Genomic DNA, 23,651 nt, shown 5'->3' on the forward strand with positions numbered 1-23,651 from the left:
GGTCACAAAGAGTTGGACAGTGACTGAACAACAAACAATATACCACCTCTCATTTCTACTACTGTGTAGCAACTTAAAAAATAGACTTAGTTATGTCTTAATTCTACCACTTACTTGGATGAGTCAAATAATCTTTTTAAATCTTCTTTTCTTAACATATGTTAATAAAAAGGAGAGTAATGTCTACCTTATAGGGTTGTTGTGATGCCTCAATGAGACATTAAGAGAAATGCTTAATGCTATGCTTTACCTATAGTAAGTGCATAATAAATTCTAACTAGTATGGTTACATACTTTACTGAAACAGATTGATACATCTACAAAATATTTACCACTTTAAAGTGAAAGTGTTAGTCACTCAGTTGTGTTCGGCTCTTTGCAACCCCATGGAGTGTAGCCTGCCAGGCTCTTCTGTCCATGGAATTCTCCAGGCAAGAAGACTGAAGTTGGTAGCCATTTCCTTCTCAAGGGGATCTTCCTGATCTAGGGATTGAACCTGGGTCTCCCGCATTGCAGGTAGATTCTTTACCATCTGAGCCACAATGGAATCTCCATTTACCACTTTAAAGCATCCTCAAATATGAAGAATATTTTTAATCTAGGTGATATCTAAATAATAAAAGTGACTACCTTAATTCAGGAAAATTATACGCATTTTTAAATTATTCTAAGCCAATATTGTAGATCTATTATACTATATATATGTATATACAATACAAAAATTTTTTATGTTGGTATACCAATATACCTGGGGCTTCCCTGGTGATAGGGGCTTCCCTGGTGGTTCAGCTGGTAAAGAACCCAACTGCCAATGCAGGAGACACAAGAGACTCAGGTTTCATCCCTGGGTTGGAAGATCCCCTGGAAAAGGAAGTGGCAACCTGGTTCATTATTCTTGCCTGGAAAACTGTGTGGACAGAGAAGCCTGGCAGGCTACAGTCCATGGGGTTGCAGAGCTGGACACAACTGAGCACACTCGCACAGACACTTATAACAATATACTAATAGTTTATACTATTTCAGAAGCATGCACGTTTGTATGTATGTGTGTTCCTTAATACTAAATATTACATAAAGTTAAAATTACTATCTAAAATTTCTAGTTTTTCATTACAAAGCCAACTCTATAAAATTTAAAAAGTAGTTATAGAAACACATAAGTATATAAATGTTTTAAAATTTCCAAAACTTTAGAAAATCTCTATTTAGACATGAAAAACAATTATCTCTGTGTTATATTAAATCATAAATAATTCACAAAACTAACCATGAATTATTTATGGTCTTACTGAATATTTTTCAGGATAATAAAATAAGAAGTATGTTCTGGAAATCTAGCTAAATAGCCAGAATTTTAGTTTCTGTGTGAGCTGAAACTTTGAAAAGAGAAGTTTAAAAGACTGAACTTAGTTTTCAAATTCTGCAACCAGAACACTTAGAAAGTTTATTATTTTTGCTTGGGGCTGGTGCAATGGGACGACCCAGAGGGATGGTATGGGGAGGGAGGGGGGAGGAGGGTTCAGGATGGGGAACACATGTATACCTGTGGCGGATTCATTTTGATGTTTGGCAAAACTAATACAATTATGTAAAGTTTAAAAATAAAATAAAATTAAAAAAACAAATAAATAAAAAAAATAAATATAATTAAATTAAAAAAAAATAAAGTAGACTTACCTACTTGGCTATTTAGAGAAGATTGGCCCATATGTGGCTGAGGATACAATATGAAATTTAAGTTCTCCTCTTCTTTTGATAGCAGAATGGGGCCTCACAGAATTAGAACCAGAAATTATATGACAGTCAGCATCCAACAATCTATCTATCACTCCTGCCACCCATCATCCAGCCATTTATCCATTCCTTCTCTAAATATTATTAATAGTTGAGCTCTTTTAATATGACATGCATTCTGCTAATATGACATGCTTCCTGTTCACAAAGGTGAATAAGAGGGACAAGGTACCTGATCCCAGGGGACTTACTATCTCTCGGAGGAATCGTCGTTGTTGTTGTTCTTTCCCTAAGTTGTGTCTGACCCTTTGCGACCCCATGGACTACAGTATGCCAGGTTCCTCTGTCTTCCACTATCTCCCAGAGAGTTCAAATTAATGTCCATTTCCAGTGATGCTATTTAACCACCTCATCCTCTGCCACTCCCTTCTCATTTTGCCTTCAATCTTTCCCAGAATCAGGGCCTTTCTCAATGAGTCACCTCTTTGCATCAGGTGGTCAGAGTTTTGGAGCTTCAGCTTCAGCATCAGCCCTTTGTTGAATGAATATTCAGGTTTGATTTCCTTTAAGATTGACTGGATTGATCTCCTTGCAATCCAAGGAGATTCTCAAGAGTCTTCTCCAGCACCACAATTTGAAAGCATCGACTCTGAATGCTCAGTCTTCTTTATGGTCCAACTCTCACATTCATACATGACTATTGGAAAAATCAATAGCATTAACTATATGGACCTTTAGCAGCAAAGTGATGTCTCTGTTTTTTAATATGCTGTCTAGGTTTGTCATAGGTTTCCTTCCAAAAGTAAGTGTCTTTTAATTTCACGGCTGCAGTCACCATCCACAGTGACTTTGGAACCCCAAAAAAGTCTGTCACTGTTTCCATTTTTTCCCCTCTGTCTATCATGAAGTGATGGGACCAGATGCCACGATCTTAAGTTTTTGAATGTTGAGTTTTAAGCTAGCTTTTTCACCCTCCTCTTTCACCTTCATCAAGAAGTTTTTAATTCCTCTTCACTTTCTGCCATTAGGGTGGTATCATTTGCATATCTGACATTGTTAATATTTCTCCCAGTAATCTTGATTTCAACTTGTGATTGATCCAGCCTAGCTTTTCACATGAGCTATTCTGAATAGAAGTTACATAAACAGGGTTACAATACACAGCCTTGACGTACTCGTTTCCCAACTAGAAACCAGTTAGTTGTTCCATGTCCAGTTCTAATGATTGCTTCTTGACCTGAATACAGCTTTCTCAGAAGGCAGGTATGGTGGTCTGGTATTCCCATTTCTTTAAGAATTTTCCACAGTTTGTCATGATCCACACAAAGGCTTTCAAATAGTATAGGTGTTTTTCTGGAATTCCCTTGTTTTCTCCATGAGCTAACAGAGTTGGAAAATTTGATCTCTGGTTCCTCTGCCTTTTCTAAACATTTGAAAGTTCCTGGTTCACATACTGCTTGAAGGATTTTGAGCATGACCTTACTAGCATATGAAATGAACACAATAGTACAGCAGTTTGAACATTCTTTGGCATTGCCTTTCTTTGGGATTGGAATGAAAACTGACCTCTTAACAGTCCTGTGGCCGCTCACTGCTGAGTTTTCCAAATTTGCTGGCATATTGGCTGCAGCACTTTCACAACATCATCTTTTAGGATTTGAAATAACTCAGCTGGAATTCCATCACCTCCACTAGCTCTGTTCGTAGTGATGCTTCTAAGGCTCACTTGACGTCAGACTCCAGGATGTCTAGCTCTAGGTGAGTGACCACACCATCATGGTTATCTGGGTCATTAAGATCTTTTTTTGTATAGTTCTTCTGTGTATTCTTGCCACCTTTTCTTAATCTCTTCTGCTTCTGTTAGGTCCTTACTGCTTCTGTCCTTTATCTTGTCCATCCTTGCATGAAATGTTCCCTTGTTAGCTCAAATTTTCTTGAGCAAACAAATGGATATTAAAGATATTAACAGGGTGACATGAAATATATATTATATATATATATTTCATATATGTTTGTTTGGGTTGGGGCTAGGATGGAAGATATTTCAGATAGGTTGTCTGAGAAGTTTCTCTGAGCTGTGACCTAAGGGAGAAGACAGAGCCAGCCAGAAAGAGCTGGAGCAAGAACATTCCAGAGAGGGAAAACCACAAGGGTTTGGAGAGTAATCATGATACAATATTAAGTGAAACAGAATGCTAAACAGATTTATTCATACAATGGGCCGTAGTTAAAGAAATGTATTGGATTCATGTGCATCAACATGGAGAAAACTCAAAAACACTATGAATGGAGAAAGGAAGATTCAAAATGATATTCCTCAAGATATTTATCTATGAGACTGTTAAAAGCACAAAGGATATGGTGATGGACAGGGAGGCCTGGCGTGCTGCGATTCATGGGGTCGCAAAGAGTGGGACACAACTGAGTGACTGAACTGAACTGAAAAACACAAAACATATATGTATTTGTTTATATACATATATATTATAAAGCTTATATACATAAATGATTGCAGTGTATACCAATTTCAGGATTTTGCTTACTTCCAGGGAAAAAGAGGGAAAAAAACGGAAAGCCGGGCTTTAAAATGCTTGTTTCTTTAAAAGAAATAAATTTGAAGCAAAAAAACTCAAGTCAGAGGATGGTTACAAGTGTCAGACTTTTTACTCTTTTCTGTATGTTTAAAAAATTTTGAGGATTAGAAAGTTTAAATAAAGCATACACAAATCGTCTAACAATAAAACTAAAATCAAATATTGACAGTATAATCTTGATATTCAAAAAGTGAAATGACATATTCTCAAATGTCAATAGTCATTATCTCTGTGTGGTGGGGTTGTCAGTAATTTTTGTTTTCCTTTTTCTTTGCTCCAAATAGCAGTATGCTGCATGGATTAAGAATGTAAGAAAAGATACTGACTACGTGAGAAGTGAGTAGTGAAGAGGTACATTGTTGAGGAAGAACAAATAACTTATAGCCATTCTGTCATTTTGGTTGTTGGGACAATGCTGTGTAGCTTTACCCCCTAGTGTGTTTCACAGTCTTTTTAAAACATGTTTATTCATTTGTTATTTTTCAAATAACTTTGCTATGCTATGCTAAGTCACTTCAGTCGTGTCCGACTCTGTGTGACCCCATAGACGGCAGCCCACCAGGCTCCCCCATCCCTGGGATTCTCCAGGCAAGAGCACTGGAGTGGGTTGCCATTTCCTTCTCCAATGCATGAAAGTGAAAAGTGAAAGTGAAGTCGTTCAGTCGTGTCTGACTCTTGGCGACCCCATGGACTGCAGCCTACCAGGCTCCTCCGTCCATGAGCAAGAGTACTGGAGTGGGGTGCCAAATAACTTTACTGAGGTATAATTGATATAAAATGTGCTGCATATATTTAAATCATACAGTTTGATACATTTTAACATATGTATACCTCCCATGAAATCATCACAATCACCTCCTGAACATATAAATCAGCCCCAAACCTTTCCTTATATCTCTTTACCCTCTCTCCCTTTCATCCTCTTCCCTTTTCTGAAACCACTGATCATTTTATAGATTTATACATAAATGGAGTCAGAGACCAAGAACTCTGTTTTGGTCTTGCTTCTTTTACTTAGCATCATTATTTTGAGATTTATACATGTTATCACATGTGTTAATAGCTCATTACTTTTTATTGATTAATTGTATTCCATTGTATGGATATATCACAATTTGTTTATTCATTTAATTGTTGATGAACACTGGATTGTTTTCAGTTTTTGGCTATTACAAATAAAGCTGCTATAAACATTTATGTGCATGTGTTTGTATGGGCATATTCTTTCTTTTCTCTTGAGTAAATACAATCTATTTTTATTTAATATTTAATACATATTTATATTATAAAGCTTACTTCCAAAGTAGAAGATCTTCCATCTCACTTGGGATTATTCTTTGTTATTTTGAGTTCCCATGGTGAAAATGCTTTCCATTAAATATCCTCAAGTTGATTTACTTAATTAAATTCATCCTTTCCCCATTCATGCTTAGATGTGACAAACATCTCTTAGCTATCATTGTGCCTTTGGTCACTACTCTGTTAAACAAACTTCATAGTCAAGATTCTTGATTGTTTTCTTGTATGAGTTAGTCCTTTTGGCTTTTTAATCTCATGGATATTCTGATTGATATTTATCAAAATAAATAATATTTGTCTTGTTACAGTGACAAAGCTGATTCTAGAACACATATTTACATTTGAGGGGGAATGGACTTGTTAATCCTTTATCCTATAATTAAACTTAGCTCCTACCTCTAGTACTGGCAAGCTAGCCAATCCTGGGCTTCCCTCCCTGGAGCAGACTTCCAAGTGCACAGATGGAGCAATGCACAAAACACTCTCTCAGCTGCCTGGCAGATCTCAGGAGGAATGGGTCCCATGGAGCATGATGAGATATGTGGTACATTTTTGAAACTCCCCATTCAAATATTTTGTTTCTCTTTCCTTAGGTGAAGAGAAAGAAGTAGTGGAATGTTCATCTAGGTGGAGTCCTTCAACAGAGAAACAGAAGAATATGGAATAAATGTCTCTTCTTCACCCAGTAAGAGTTTCATACAGTTCATGGGGCCCATCACCTTTCAGAGTCAGGGAATGATGAGTTTCCATCTTAAGAAGTGGTTGCATGAGTCTATGTTCCTTCATACTATGTCCCTTGAAGTCAGGGTCCTGGTTCTTTCTCCTTTCCTCTCAACTCTAGGTAGAGTATTCAGCACCGCAGAGCATGGAGTGATTTTAAAGTGATTTTATTCTTGAATAGAGAGGATATGGCAAAGAATAGAGATAGAGGAATGTGTCCTTGGTTGTCCTGCCAGGAGGCAAGGCGCTAATCTTAACAAAACATTCCTCTGCTTTCAAAGCTTTCCCTTGGCACTGGAGGGAACCTTTCACTTACTTTTACATTCATTGAGAACTTCCAAGAAGGAGCGTGTTTCTTTTTCCTTTGCACGTGAAGATAGCATTCCTGTTTCATATGACTCTTTCTAAACAGAGACAAGAAGATATAAAGGTTTAAAATGTGCCAATTTCAATGTGTGAAGCTTTCATGAATTTGTTCTGCTAAAGCAGTTGATATCAATAGATTGCAAGTCCACTCGATTCCAGAGAAAGGATGCTTGTCTGTTAAGAAAGCACTTCTCTGTATTGAGCCATTTTACTTCAGCTTTATCTTAATCATGTTCCAGCACCAAAATTTTATCAATATAAGAAAGTTTTTAATCCTAAAAAATGCTTTAAAAAGAAACAGGAAAAGAATCAGTGTTTTGATTAGAGGTTACTTGGAATTTTCCCTTGTGAAGCTATGATCTTCAAGTTTGGAAATTTTAGTATTATCTATCATGCAAGGATAAGTATGTGGATTATTTCTATCCCTTGAGGATCAAATGAGAAAAGACAAATATTACTGTGATACATCAATTTGTGTCAATTGAAGAATAGGACTGTGGAGGAGAAGTTAAATTCGTGTTATAATTACAATCCATTTTACATGTTATGTAGGTAGAGAGAAAACCTAATCATTTTTATTTAAAAAGCACCTTTCCTTCAATTTTTTGCATAATTTTTGAAACTGTTTTATCTCTGCTAATATCCTGAATTTTGTTCAATAAAGAAATGTGATTTTCATGTTTATGATAACCACTATTAGGGACCAAAATAGTGTTATGGGTTGCTGTGAGTATAAAATGGCTATTACATCCATCTACCAAAGTATTTCACATTTTGTTTCTGAGGTAAATAGTCTCATCTGGGTCATGACATTCATACAAAAGTAAAGTTCTGCACTATGTCTCCTAATGTCATATTATGCTTTTTCTAGGGAGGAAAAATCACAACTTGATAGACGTTAGTTCACTCATCAATTAAATGAGCTTCATGTAAAATGCTTCAGTAAGTTCTAATTGCTCATTTATAAAGCAGTCTCTAGCAAAAGTGACATTTCAGATGATAGGCATTAATGACTTACTAGGAATACAAAAAAAGTATTCTGATACAAATCTCAGGTTTTCCCCAGAAAAAGAAATATGATCTGTTATAATGTTTTCCAATACTCATTAATTGTTTTAACTACAGGAAAACATTGATGTGGATAATTCAGCCACTTATGTCATGGGTACTTCCCCAGGCCAATTAAGCCTGGGAATTTAGTTAGGATACAAAGTAATCAGAAGTCTATTTTCCTGTGGTAGTGTCCCATCTTCTCCAGGGTCTTAGTTGCTTCTAGCAACCAGATGATTCAAATTAACCCTGGTTCCCAGCTCATGCCCAGAGAGACCACATGCCACAATCCCAACAACCTCCCAAATCCTGTGGCTATTAAAGAGATTCCCCTGAACAGTTGGGATGCTTCTTCTTCTTCATTTCTACCACTGACATTCTTACTCTTTCCTGATGAGTACTCCTTCTTTTTTTTTTTCTTCTTCCCATGGGGGAAATATGCACTTTTGAGCAAGAACAGATCAGATCTCAGGAGTTTTATTTGAAGTTAGACACTGATTTTAAGATCTGACAACTATATTACGTGAGGATAGATGAGTCACTTGTTAATGTCTCAGCCCACGCAAGTGTATCAAAATTGGTTGCTATTTGCTGTTCTGATAGAGGCAGAGACTGCATGGGAACAAGGTATTTTTGTGAGCCATTGGAACTGCTATATCCCTGAGAAGGTAGAGATATTTTATTTGGTTGTTAACCTGAATCCAGGTCATTAGTTAGGAGACATAGCTATGCGGGCAAATAGGAAACATTATTCTGCTTTACTTTTAAACTGGTGCAACTAATACCTGAAGGTAATAACCTGACAAATAGTTAATATGTGTTTATATCGTGAGAGAAACTTCTACTCATGTTATGCAATAAATATACTGCTAATGCCCTTCATGAGGGAGTAATGACAAAGTGTTGATCCTCCATGACTTGCTACAAATGTAAACTTTTCTAATGAACTCATCTGTCTCTCAGATATGAATCCTTTAAATGTTGTTTTTGCTATCTAAACCTTAGACTCAGTGAATAATAGATTTTTGTTATAGCAAACTATTTTCGCTCAATTTTTAATCACTTTTTTCTGCTACTAATAATATATAAAACATTAAGCACACCACTGAGGAAAGTCATACTTTTAAATTGTTCTTGAAAAATTGGCATTGTATTGTTTCCCTTTGTCCTCTCCTTCACGTTCCTTTGGTTACTCTATCTAAATATGCTCTTAAAAAAAAAAAAACTGAAGTATAGTTGATGTGAATTTTTTTAACTTAAAATTTTTCTTATTGAAGTATAGTTGGTAAAATATTCTTAACTGCACATATAGTTGGCTCTCCGTATTCTCAAATTCAAATCCATGGATTATACCAACTGCAGCTCGAAAACAATAAAGTTCCAGAAAGTTCCAAAAATCAAAACTTAAAATTGCCACAGTTATGCAACCAATTACATAGTATTTACAGCTATTTACATAGCATTTTTTACTGTATTAGCTATTATTTAAGTAATCCAGAGGTGATTTAAAGTATGTGGGAGGATGTACATAGGTTATACACGAATACTATGGCCATTTTATACAAAGGACTTGAGCATCCAGGGAGTGTTGGAGACTTGAGTATTCAAGGAGTTCTGGAACCAACTCCCCCCGCCCCTACCCCAGATACTCAAAGACAACTGCATTTCTTAACATTCATTGAATGTCAACAGTACCCTTAAGTATATCCCCAGCTCTTAGCACTCTTCCTGGCACACCCTATGTGATCCATAAATATTTGCTGCATTTTATTGAAGCATAATCTAAACATGGAATTAAATTCTAACAAATTTGTAAATAGACAAAAGTCAACCTCTTTTTTAAAAAATCCAAATATTTATTTAAATATGCTTACTTATTTATAGAGCATTTTTGGAAGTAGTCTAAGTAAATATCTCTAAACAAAAATTTAGAAACATTAACCAATTTTAGTTCTTCTACCACTTAGCTTTCAATCAATGCAAATGCAATACAATTTCATGACAGTCATGCTGAATTAATCTGATTCACTTGTAGGCACACATTTACTTAAATGAAACTTAGGAGAATGTGACTAAAGTTATTTTATTTGAATTTATTTGAAACTAGTGTGAATTCTATTTAGTTTTAAGATCAAACATTTGGATGCTCTGATTTTTCTGTCATGTACACATGCCGTTTTTTATTTGCACATACTATTTTTTCTCTTAGCTAAAACCAGAAATGGAAAAGGCAAAAATACCGTGAGAACAGTGGTTTTCTTGTGGTATTTCCAGCTCATTGGAAGTGGAGTATACTGGAAATCATGGGAGACAGGCCTTTCCCAGGGGGCTCTAAGTCCAGTGATGCTAATCCAAGATATTTGGTTTATTTAAAGCAGTCCTTTTAGGCTCATCTATCACTAATCTCAAGACCCTGAACAAAACCCTTAGCAGTCCAAGCAATTATACACACACTCTGGCAGTCTTTTTTCTCTATACGGAGTTATTGTCCAAAAACACACTTTCCTTTCAACAAATGTATAACAGATTTTCATAACTCTGAAAGATGGATCTCCAAGTATGGGTCTTATTTTCATGTCCTGTGTGGAGGTTTGGACCACTTTTTCTGATAGCAGGATGAAAAACAAACTACCTTTTAAATAATCAATTCTTTACCTTCTGCTTTCAATTTAGGTGGTATGATATGATACCACCACCACTACTCTAGGCCAGGACATGCAAAATAATTTGAAATACCAGGGTTTCTCAGCCACCACAATTTCAATTTTTTTATAAAAAGTATACTTTTCTTTTGGCCAAAGAGACAACTGAAGGACAAAAATATGTACATAATAAGAAGGAAACTGAATTTGTTTCAGTAAACATATCCCAAACACTTGCTCTGTGGCAAGTTCTGAGGATTCTAAAATGAGCACACAAAAGTAGGTGACACTTAGGGGTGCTGATTGTTTTCCATGTAAGGGACACCGTAACAACAACACTATAAAGAAAATACCAGTATTTCCCCTATTTTACAGAGACCACTGGGGTGCAGAGAAGTCAGTTAACCTGCTTAAAGTCACATGGGTAGAAAATGATAGCACTGAGATGAAATCCATGTAGACCATTTTTAGAAACCAAGATTTTAATAATTTAGTCTCAAAATATTAACATTTTAAGGTAAAGGCAGTGCACAATTTAACAGGAACAGTGGTTAGTACAATAGAGATACAAAGTAGCAATCTGAAGGGGGGAGGATAGAGGAGAAAGTCCGGGAGGCTTCAAAGAAGAAACCATATTTGGATAGAGATAGTTCTTGCCTGGAGAATCCCATGGATGGAGGAGCCTAGTGGGCTGCCATCTATGGGGTCTCACAGAGTCAGACACGACTGAAGCGACTTAGCAGCAGCAGCAGCAGAAAGGTGGAAATGGAGTTCACCGCATAGAACAGCTTGGGCAGGATGACAGGATGGAGAAACCCAAGAACAGCACATGAAATACAGATACATGAAATAGTAAGACGACGTTCTAGACTCACAAATGACCTGATATTACTGAAAAATAAGGCATTGATGTGGCAGAAAGTGAGTCTAGAGATACAGGCAAGTGTTAATTCAAAGGAGAGCTCATAGAGATGACAAACCTAGGCAGTATATTAAAAAGCAGAGACATCACTTTGCTGACAAAGGTCCATATAGTTAAAGCTATAGTTTCTCCAGTAGTCATGTATGGATGTGAAAGTTGGACCATAAAGAAGGTTGGGCACGAAAGAATTGATGCTTTCAAACTGTGGTGCTGGAGAAGATTCTTGAGAGTCCCTTGGACAGCAAGGAGATAAAAGGAGAAAGTGAAGAGGAATTAAAGAGCCTCTTGATGAAGGTGAAAGAAAGTGAAAAAGCTGGCTTAAAACTCAATGTTCAAAAAATGAAGATCATGACATCTGGTCCCATCATTTCATAGCATATATAAACAGGGAAACAGTGACAGACTTTATTTTCTTGGGCTCCAAAGTCATTGTGGATGGTGACTGCAGCCATGAAATTAAAAGACTCTTGCTTCTTGGAAGAAAAGCTATGACAAACCTAGACAGTATAGCAAAAAGCAAAGACATTACTTTGCCTATAAAGGTCCATATAGTCAAAGCTATGGTTTTTCTAATAGTCACGTATGGATCTGAGAGCTGGACAATAAAAAATGTTGAGCACCAAAAAATTGATGCCTTCGAACTATGGTGCTGGAGAAGACTCTTGAGACTCCCTTGGACAGCAGGAAGATCAAACCAGTCTATCCTAAAGGAAATCAACTCTGAATATTCATTGGAAGGCCTGATGCTGAAGCTGAAGCTCCAATACTTTGGTCACTTGATGCGAACAGCTGACTCATTGGAAAAGACCCTGATGCTGGGAACGATTGAAGGTGGGAGGAGAAGGGGATGCTGGAGGATGAGACGGTTGGATGCCATCACCGACTCAATGGACATGAGTTTGAGCAAACTCCGGAAGATGGGAAGCCTGATGTGCTGCAGTCCATGGGGCTGCACCATCTAGCAACTGAACAATAGATAGGTAGAAGCCTCCCTGGTGGCTCAGTGGTAAAGAATTTGCCTGCAATGCAGGAAACTTGGGTTCAATCCTTGAGATGGGAAGATCCCCTGGAGAAGGAGAAGGCCTGGAAAATCTCATGGACAGTGTTCTTGCCGGGAAAATCTCATGGACAGTGTTCTTGCCTAGAAAATGTCATGCAGAGGAGCCTGGTGGGCTACAGTTCATGGGGTTGCAAAAGAGTCAGACACAAATTAGCAAATAAACAGCAACAATGACATAGATAAAGAAATAAAAACTCTGAGGCTGTGGCACTGTAATCCATGTAATCCAACGTCCTCATGTCAGAAGCCTAGTTTAAATTTTATGCAAATTTACTTTCTATTATATAATATAATGTGCTTATTTTAATATGTAAATTATTGTTTTAAATTATTTCTCACTGAAGAAAATCAATGTTTTAGAATTATTTACATGCTTTATCTGTGACAAAGTCCACTGTGGTTGAGAAGTCCAGTTGAAGATGTTGGTGGGGGAGAGGAAAAGCAATGATATAATCATATTTGCCTCTCTGACAATACTAAGGAGACAGAGAAAGAAGAGGAAAATACTTCAGATCAGATTAGAATTGATGAAGGCTGGCCACACCGAGGCAACGACAGTGGTGATGAAGAAAAAGAGGTGACTTTAGAAACATTTGTAAGAACATATTAGCTAGTTATCAAATGGATGCAAGGGGTAAAGAAGACCAGAGGCTACCAATCAATTAATGACAGGGCAATCTCATTAACTGAGATGGAGGATTTAGGAAGGTTTTCCAACAATTTCCAAGAATTTCATTACAAGGAAGTCTTAAGACAGACCCTAAATCCATGACAATTAAGAATACGGTACAGTATGCATGGAAAACGGTATAGAGGTTCCTCAAAAAACTAAAAATAGAATTACCACATTGTTGAGCTATTCCACTTCTGGGTATATACCCAAAAGAACTGAAGCAGAAACTCGAACAGATATCTGTACACTGATGTTCATAGTAGCATCATTCCCAACAGTCAAAAGTTTGAAACAACCCAAGTGTACACCCACAGATTAATGGATAGACAAAATATGGTACATTCATACGATGAAACATCATTCAGCTTTAAAAAGGCTTAAGACTTAAAAGGGCTTCCCGGGTATTGCTAGTGGTAAAGAATCTGCCTGCCAATGCAGGAGACTCAAGAGACACCACTTTGATCCCTGGGTAGGGAAGATACTCTGGAGTAGGAAATGGCAACTCACTCCAGTATTCTTGCCTGGGAAATTCCACAGACAGAGGAGCCTGGCAGGTTACAGTCCATGGGCTGCAAAGAGCTGGACATGACCAAGCACACATAAGACTTCAAAAGCTTTAAAATTCTCACTTCAGTTCAGTTCAGTCACTCAGTCATGTCCGACTCTTTGAGACCCCATGAAGCGCAGCACACCAGGCCTCCCTGTCCATCACCAATTCCCAGAGTCCACCCAAACCCATGTCCATCGAGTCAGTGATGCCATCCAACCATCTCATCCTCTGTCATCCCCTTCTCCTCCTGCCTTCAATCTTTCCCAGCATCAGGGTCTTTTCAAATAAGTCAGCTCTTCACATTAGGTGGCCAAAGTATTGGAGTTTCCACTTCAACATCAGTCCTTCCAATGAACACCCAGGACTGATCTCCTTTAGGATGGACTGGTTGGATCTCCTTGCAGTCCAAGGGACTCTCAAGAGTCTTCTCCAACACCACAGTTCAAAAGCATCAATTCTTCAGTGCTCAGCTTTCTTTATAGTCCAACTCTCACATCCATACATGACTACTGGAAAAACCATAGATAAAAAGTGACTGGATTACTTCACTTTTTAAATGTCTGAGGTATGAGACTGTGATAAAATTTTTGAAAAGTCAGCTTTCCGGAAATTGTTTATTAAATGATTGACTACTTCCCTATGAGTTGATGATGATTCTTTATTGTGACTTAATTTCATATTTATCAATTCAGTTCAGTCCCTCAGTCATGTCTGACTCTTTGCGACCCCATGAATCGCAGCACGCTAGGCCTCCCTGTCCATCACCAACTCCCAGAGTTCACTCAGACTCACGTCCATCGAGTCAGTGATGCCATCCAGCCATCTCATCCTCTGTCGTCCTCTTCTCCTCCTGCCCCCAATCCCTCCCAGCATCAGAGTCTTTTCCAATGAGTCAACTCTTCGCATGAGGCGGCCAAAGTACTGGAGTTTCAGCTTTAGCATCATTCCTTCCAAAGAAATCCCAGGGCTGATCTCCTTCAGAATGGACTGGTTGGATCTCCTTGCAATCCAAGGGACTCTCAAGAGTCTTCTCCAACACCACAGCTCAAAAGTATCAATTCTTTGGCGCTCAGCCTTCTTCATAGTCCAACTCTCACATCCATACATGACCACAGGAAAAACAATAGCCTTGACTAGATGGACCTTTGTTGGCAAAGTAATGTCTCTGCTTTTGAATATGCTATCTAGGTTGGTTCAGGACCATATCTTTTGTCATTCAATCTGTATGGATGAAGAAGCTACGCAGAGGTAAGAATATTGACTTTCAGTGAAGTGGCTTGTGTTGAGGCCCAGAACTTCACTTTCTAGTTGTGTGAATTTGGGGAAATCATTTAATCTTTATTAGCCTTGGCCTTCTGCATGAAAAATACAAATAACACTATTATCCACCTTATGGAATTGTTGCCAGGTCTGAAAATGGAAGACTTGCAAACTTTCAAAGTACCTTGCATACAACTAGTGCTTAATCAATGTCAACTATTATTATTACATTGCAACTTGGCAGTTTTATATGTATATTACAAATCTGTCTTGACTCAAATACTTACATTTGGGTCCCACAATTTTCAAGTTGTTCATTATAGGGATGTATCAAGGCAGAAACTGCATACCTATAGCTTACAGACCTCTTTTGCATCCATTATTGATCTGCTTTCCATCTACACAAAAATTCTACAAGACATTTTTTCTCTCCCCTATGGAGATGCAGAAACTCTAAAAACTCACAAAAATGTTAAGGCCAAGACTGTGGACTTCAGCTACAAATCATTTGACATCCAAATTCAGTGCTTTTTTTCTGATTTATCATGCTGCTTTGGGGAACAGAATCTCTTGTATTATATAGCTAAGTAAACTGTGAACATAGTCTTTTTATTGATGAAAGTGTTTAAGTATGAAAAGAATCTTTCTGATGCTTCTAGGGTAGTCCACATGTCCATAGCTGAAATAACTCTAACTCCTAAAGCGTGAACAGGAAAGATTAAAGAGACCACTGGAATAATGTATATAACATAGCAGGTGCTTAATTTATCCCTGTATAAAATTTCAGGAGGATTAAGGAGCCTTACTGTGAAAGTGGTGTCAAAACTAATTATAATACCTGACTCAAGACAGACATTCTTCAGACTTCTTTCTATCTGTGGGAGCTTTCTTGGCAGCCTGCTCTCATCACAAAAAGGTGTTGGAAGAGGGAGATTTTTCTCTGAGAAGCCAAGTTCTACTGAATTTTCCAGAAGGGGGGAAAGTGTGTTTAAAGCTTTTCTTGGTTGTTAAGAAGTAACTGGAACTTCTTGCTGAATGTAAATTGGCCCTTTCTACTTTTCCATTCTGGTTTGTCAAGGTAACTTAATTTTTTTTTTTTTACTATAAATTAAGTCTGTCAACCAAATCACATATGATACATTGTTTTGCATGCTTAAATGACTATTAATCATTTAGAATTTCAATTACATGAAAACTGCTATTTCTTGCCTTTATTACCCATAATTAGCCATTCCTCCCCCAATTTTTTTTCATATTTTCAACTTACTGAGGAAATTCAATCAAGTTCAAAGTATCATACTGAAAATACAAGTTTAAGTCAACATCTGTATAGTCATAAATTCTCTTTGGAAGCTATCACATGCAGTTTAGAAATATGTTTCCATTTATTATGCAGAATTCTAAAAACCAGAATGAATTTCAATTTAGCTCTCAAAGAAACCTAATTTACAGAGAAAGATTAGCTAAATCATTATACAAAAATAAATTTAAAGTGTCTGCAGCTGGATTAAACTGCAAAGCTGTCATTTCTTATCTTGCCACAGAATATATTGATTTACACAGCCATGTAATTTGTTTACTATAGTGGACAGTTGGTTTTGTTTTGTTTTGGTTTTGCTTCCCAGCTTGCATTAATTTTCTTTTGGTACCTACTGGTACTCTATGATCTTCTGAAGAAGTGCCTCCTCTATTCCGTGTGTTTCTCTCAGAATGAACTCCATCTTTGACTCCAGGGATGAGCATGTTATTCAAGCCCAGTTAGTCAGAGCATCTTATTCTCCTTGGCCAGAGTGATTACTTCAAGAATGGTATGTGGCCCAATCAGAGCAGAATGGCACTCAATCAGAACAGTCCCAGTTCTGCTGGGACTTCAGAGAGAGAAAGCTACTTTTTCCCACTGGGCTTGTGGAATATAGACCTTGACCTGTAGTCAGACATGTTTGTCAGCAGGAGCAGCCTGAATGAAACCACCATGTGAGAGAGCAGAGTTGAGGACCAGAAAGTAGCTGGGTTCTGTTGACCTTGCTTTCAGCCTTGGATCAAGTTGGAATGCAAACCAGCCCTACTCCTAGAAATTCACCTTTTTACTTAAATACACTTATTGAGTTATTTCACAGATCTTACAGTATAAAAGATAGTATAAAGAAAAAAGTTAGTATGGTATAAATTGGCAAATATAATATGGTGTAACAAAGATTAGATCAAAACAAGGTGCTAAGAGGAAATTAGGATTACTGTGGATGAATCAGACAAGAAATTCAGGAGGAAGAGATCCATTCTAGTTGATCCTAAATAAAGAACAGAAAGTAGTGATTATTTGAGAGGAAGAGGGTGGTGAACAGAGAAAGGGATACAGATGAATGGTCTTGAATAAGAAAATAGTGCAAAATTCTAGAGAACAGAATAATGATTTCAAGTAACATTCAGTATAGTATGATGGATCAAAAATTTAATAAGTGGAGAAAGAGTTTTCAAGTCATGAGACATCTAGCTGGCAGCATAAGCAGGAGCTAGATGAAGGAGATCCTTATACATCATGTTTTTAAACAGAAGTCTTCTGTTTTAGAAATCTCACTCATAGCTGTGTAGAGAAATAGTTTGAGACACAACAAAACCAAAAGTAATAAAACTTAGAAGAGGAGAGATGATGGCGATATGATCTGACATAGTAACTTTATAAATGAAGAAAATTAGATAGATTTCAAAGAGGTTTTCAGTGGATGAAAAGTCAAGGCATCTCATTGACTGGGTGTGGAAGAAACCCAGGATGTATTAGAAGTGATTAAAATAAGAGAAGGAGGTTTGGTAGTTAAATTCTTCTCCCATACTAAGGTTCTGCTCTCTGTGAAAAAACTGTTTTCTTCTTTTGTGACTGTTTATAGTAAATGATTGGAGAAGGAAATGGCAACCCACTCCAGTACTCTTGCCTGGAAAATTCCATGGATGGGGGAGCCTGGTAGGCTACAGTCCATGGGGTCGCAAAGAGTCATACACAACTGAGCGACTTCACTTTCTTGCTTTCTATAGTTCCTTTTGGAGAAGGAAATGGCAACCCACTCGAGTGTTCTTGCCTGGAGAATCCCATGGACAGAGGGGCCTGGTGGGCTAGTCTATGGGGTTGCACAGAGTCAGACATGACTAAGCAACTAACACATACGTAGTAAATGATATTACCAGCCACCCAACTGTTCAAGCCTCATCCCATTATTTATCTTTTTGGATTTCTGAGTGCATGTATAACTGTTTCTTGGTAGTCATTGTTGGGGAAATAAAACAATCCTGACTGTAAAAGTCCTCTCTGTACCAATATATTGAAAGAGAGATAAAGAAAGAAAAGAGAGAAGAGAAAGAGAACACAATTTAATATCGGAAAATTATTAGCAGATTTATTTGCATTTAGTGAAAGTCACTCACTCTTTGCAACCCCATGGCCTATACAACCCATGGAATTCTCTAGACCAGGATACTGGAGTGGGTAACTGTTCCCTTCTCTAGGGAATGGCTTATTTGCATTTAAGTTCAGATGAAAGTGACCTGCAAGGTACAAAGAGAATTTCACACAAATGTACACAATAAAGCAGAAAAAGAACAAGAAACTTCTCTTATTGCCTCAAGGGAAAAATGATGGTACCTGTGATTGCTACCTCCTGAAAAATACTCTGTTCATTTTGGAGATACGTGTTTACAGTTCCAAAGGTCAGAAGGTCTGGACTTTACACTACAAAATCAAAAGGTGAGGTCTCTTCTTAGGCCTATTATTAGGCCTGTTTTTAAGGAGACACCTTAAAAATGGAAGGGTAGGGAGGCAACCACTTTCATTTTATTAACAAAGAAAACTTCATCATTTAACTCTGTGTCACCAAAATCTCTCTGTTACATCCCAGCTGGTTCAGTCTGCTTCTTTTTTCTTCCCCTGAATTTAGTAACTGTGATTAACCTTCATACTTCATAACCCACATTACAGGGTAAAAGACATATGAGACTGTAAGTCCTTGACAGGTTCAGAGACTAACAAGGTCCCACTCAAGTGGTTGGCTGACTTAGTAATAATTATTGGAGGTCCTATCATATTTGTTAATTGGGTACCTCCATGTGTTCAAATGTGTTTCCAATCATGGGACAACATTCAGGTCACCCAGGTAAAGGATGCTTGTTTCCTTATTTTCTCATCTCTTGTCTCCTAGTGTCTTAATAAAGTGCTGTGATGGCCACATCCCAGGAAGATGAAAAATAGGATGAGACTGAGGAAGGCTTATGTTGTTCTCCTCTGGTTTATTTTACAAGTACCTTACAAGAATGTGTATCAGAAAGAAAGGTAGAGAGGAATGCATGCTACTCAGGTACATAGAAATTCTTCCTCAAATCAACAAACTTTCTCAAAGTACAGTGAAATAAGGTGGTGTCAGCGATCTGCCGCCTCCAGTGTAGACTGGCCTCTGGGTTCTACCTGACACCTCCTCTATTGAGAATCCTAAGGGGGATTTTGGCTCTTTTGCAAAAATTTCTCTGCACGGTGCTGTGGTGAGAAGCTGAGTAGCAACAGCTGCTGTCCCTTTGGGATATTATGCTCGGGTGAACAGCCCCTGGTTGGTTCTTGAAAGGGAAAAAATCCTGGCATTTGGGTATTGGCTGAGGTGGTCTGGAGTAATGTGTTTACAGGTAAGGATTTTACTGATGATGTCATAGGGAGAGTGAGGAAAGGATTTTATCTTACATGACATAAATGTCTTCCTAAGGTATCTCTTTAAGCATCTCGCTCTTTCTCCAAAGTCCTTTTGGTCATTTCTCTCCTTGCCTCTTCTTCCATTTCTTTTACTTTCTCTTCCCCACCTTTCTCTTGACAATCCACTTCAGCTTTCGTTGCTTTTCCTCTGGATCCCTCTATTCCTTTCCTTTTCAATTCTATTCACTCTTCTTTTGTCTTTTTCAAAATATATCCTCAACAGACATGGTGCTGAGTACCATGAAGGATCAGCCTTTCTTAGTGGGCTGAAATGAAAGAATTGCCTAAACCTATGATTTAATATGGCTTTCCTGGTGGCTCAGTGGTAAAGAATCCACCTGCAATGCAGGAGACACAGGTTTGATCCCTGGGTCAGGAAGATTCCCTGAAGAAGGAAACAGCTATCCACTCCAGTATTCTTACCTGGGAAATCCTATGGACAGAGGAGCTTGGTGGCCTACAGTCCATGGGGTCACAAAAGAGTTGGACACAACTTAGCGACTAAACAAAAATAACAGATGATTTAATACATAGATTTTCCTATCACTTTAAAAATGAGCTGTTCTTGAATCTTAGAGAACCCAAATGAAAGTATTTCTGTCTTGTATTATGGAATTGACAGGCCCAGTAAAAAACTTTATAATCTCTCACTGGCTTTGTTAGAAGGGGAACTGATCATGAAGTGATATGCTGATCATCTGCAACTAGCAACTTTCTCAGAGAATGGAATTACCATTGTTAAAATTAAAAAACAATATATCCAGAAGGTTAAAAAATTATTATTGTCTTATTTCAGAATATATATATATATATATATTATATACATATATACGCACAAACTCTACATATAATCATTTAGGCTTTAGCCTTGATGAGGAATGTAGTAATGAAAAGTGAATTGCTTATTTTTTGAACACCAATACTTGTCAATCTAGTAGTCTCCCTTATACAAATACAGCAAAACTTTCTCCTATAAAGATTTTTGCTATTTATCAGGTATTAATCAGGCAGTAGAAGGTATCTATCAATCACAGACTGTCCTGAGTTTGATTCTTAACTTGAATTTTATCTCCAAGGCTCAGTCGTCTTATCTTTAAAGTGGGGGAAATAATCTCCACAGGGCTGCTTATAGGACTGAATTTGTGATATACAATACCTAGTAGACACTCATGAATGTTAATTTCATTTCTTTTTCTCTTGACCTTGATTTGCATTGTTTGAAAAAAAAGTAGGCATTTGTTGTTCTTTTTTTTTCACCAAAATCAATGTAAATGTAATACAAAGGTAAACTTATCTCATTAGTTGTTGAAATATTTATGCTATCTAACTTCTGATGTATAGAGTTTCAGTTGTTGGTATTGGAGGAGGTGATATTTTCTTCATAGTTAAACTTTTCTCCATGAAAAGTTGGCATCGTTTTAACTTTATTTCAACCATTCAGCCTAAAATAACACTATTTGTTAATCTTGTTAACCCAAATTTATTTTATAGCTGTTTACTTAGAGTGGATTTCATTTATAAACTCTCAAGATGTCAAAGAAATAAGGTAACTTTTGCTAATATTCTGGATTCATATTTCAACTCTTTGAAACTAAGTAAGTCTGTTTATTTCTTTTCTTTTTGATTACACCTGTAAGCTGAAAGTCTGTGATGATTAGCTATTTATCATTGCAGTTTGGAATGCTGATTGTTTTGTTAATTAAAAGCAGATGGTAGAAGCTGGAGAAAGAATGTGTAGCAGCTGATTAGTGGAGTAAATGAATTTGAAGATATTTAACTTCCAGATAATAGATGGGTCAAACACAGTTTATACTTCACTGTGTGTACTTTTAGAGTAATTCCATGCCCGATGTTTGATAATATATCAAGAAGTAGGTGTTTGTTCCTCATCTTCTTTTGCTCTATGTCTCATGACAGAATGCTCACTTTCCTTGTACAGCATATATACAAACACATTAACTTCAGCTCAACTTGGTTACTTGGGTCACCAGTGGCTTCTTGATAAGGATTTGCTTTGCCGGGGGATAGGTTGAGGCTAAGAATTATGTTGCTCTGATTTTTCTTTATGGAATTTGCTACTGGTTTTCAAAGCCAGCATTCAACAAAGTTCAGTCACCCTACAAAGTTTATCTGTCAGCCTGAAACTTTTCATTTTGCTGCTGAAAAAAAAAAAAAAAAAAGGCCTTCATTAGGTAAAATTAAGTTTTTCAGCAAGTTAGACATGTTTTAAACATGTCCATAGGCTGACCTCCATATTCTCTCTGATTAATGTTAATTAAATTCTAATTTCCACTCCCCTGGAATTGTGAAACCAATTTGAAAGGTGTGGATAACTTCCCTAATTTCAGCAAACTTGTGTAAGGAATTACTGGCCATAAAGGCTCAAGGATCCAGATATAAATGTAAATTCACTAAAGCACTGAAAATTCATGTTCCATGAAGGAAAGTCACCAAGCTGGTTTATTTTTCATCATTTTAGTCATTTTCTGAGAAGTGTCTGCTGAAGTGGAAAAAGTGGGAGAATCAAAAAATATGCTTCTAAGGGTAATAAAATTCTTATCCTTCTCTGGGTAATCATCCTTTATTTCAAGACTTTTATTAACTTTTTGAGAATAGTTCTACTTTTTTCTTTGTCTATTTCTGCCTTGATAGAGAACGTAGTGCATGGTATCAATTATATTATTTCTCATTAAAGACCAATCTGTATGGGTTGAATTGTGCTCCCCTCCCCAAAAAAGAGATATGCTGAAGTCCTAACCACCAATACCTCAGAATATGATGTTATTTGGAAATAGGATCTTTGCAGCTTTAACTAACAAAAACGAAGTGATTAAGGTGTGCTCTAATCCAATATAACTTGTGTCTTTACAAAAAGGAAATCTGCATGAATATACACAAAGAAGGAAGCTGATACGAAGGCAACTACATGATGGCGAAGATGGGACAGACGAAACTGCAAGCCAAGTAATGCCAAAGAACTGCCTACCACCAGCAACTAGGAAGAGGCAAGTAAGGATTCTACCCAGAGTCTCAGATGGAGCATAGCTCTGCTGACACATGGATTTTGGATTTCCAGCCTGTAGATTTGTAAAATAATACATTTCTGCTTGTTCTAAGCCACCTAGTTTGTGATACTTTGTTACAGTCAGTCAGTGTTAGTCACTCAGCTGTGTCCAACTCTTTGTAACCCCATGGACTGTAGCCTGCCAGGTTCCTCTGTCCATGGATTCTCCAGGCAAGAATACTGGAGTGGGTTGCCATTTCCTTCTTTCGGGGGATATTCCTGACCCATGGATCGGATCAGGTCTCCCGCATTGTGGGCAGAAGCCATACTTTGTTTTAGTAACCCTAGCCAAATAATATAAAATCCACTACCTGTCATGAAAGTTTTTCCTTGAGAAAGACATCTGGAAGAATGGGTTAATAATAGAGAATGTAATACTCTGCTTATTAATATATAGCCCTTCAATATATTTTTAGATGTTTTTAAATGTGAAATTTCTGTTATTAATACAAAAGCTACGCATGTTCACTAAAGAAAATGTTCAAAATAGTGATAGGTGGTATGAATGGGTCCTTCCTTGCCCTGTAGTGTTTTCTCCATAGAGCAGCTAGGATGAACTAACTGAAATATTGATCTTGCCTCTTCTCTCATTAAAACCCTTCAATGACTTTTTCATCTCACTCAGAGCAAATCTATAGAATTTAAGTGACTTATAATCCATATAAATCATTACAGTAATTATTCTCAATAAACTGGGAGCATTTGAAAACTGCTGTTGTCTTGAGTTCCTTCTTAAATTCAAACAGATCTCTGAGGGTGTGGACTGGGCATGGGTATTTTGAAAGTCTCTCTTGGTGATTCTGAAGTAAGATAAAGAACCACTACCTGTCACAGTTTCTCCTACCCACTCCGAAAACCCCTATTTTTTCTCCTGTTATTCCTTCTACCTCATGTCCTACTTCCTTCGTCCTGGCTGCACTGGCCTCCTTGCTGTACCTTAGAATCCTCAAGCATGCTCTCACTTGCTTTTTGTTCTGTCGCTGCTCCATCAGGT

The 23,651-nt window shown here is 37.3% G+C and overlaps 1 long non-coding RNA gene across 1 annotated transcript in view; it reads left to right on the plus strand.

Annotated features, from left to right (window-relative positions):
- Positions 1-23,324, plus strand: part of LOC129626962 (uncharacterized) — a 62,231-nt gene extending 38,907 nt beyond the window's left edge. The window contains exons 3-9 of the long non-coding RNA XR_008702337.1: positions 4,613-4,664; positions 6,221-6,312; positions 12,869-12,964; positions 14,799-14,858; positions 21,085-21,139; positions 22,073-22,137; positions 22,469-23,324. This is a non-coding gene — a long non-coding RNA (uncharacterized LOC129626962). The remainder of the gene's footprint in view (positions 1-4,612; positions 4,665-6,220; positions 6,313-12,868; positions 12,965-14,798; positions 14,859-21,084; positions 21,140-22,072; positions 22,138-22,468) is intronic.
- Positions 23,325-23,651: the final 327 nt, after the last annotated feature.

Source organism: Bubalus kerabau, chromosome 14, assembly GCF_029407905.1.
Source record: "Bubalus kerabau isolate K-KA32 ecotype Philippines breed swamp buffalo chromosome 14, PCC_UOA_SB_1v2, whole genome shotgun sequence".
Classification (NCBI taxonomy): Eukaryota; Metazoa; Chordata; class Mammalia; order Artiodactyla; family Bovidae; genus Bubalus; species Bubalus kerabau.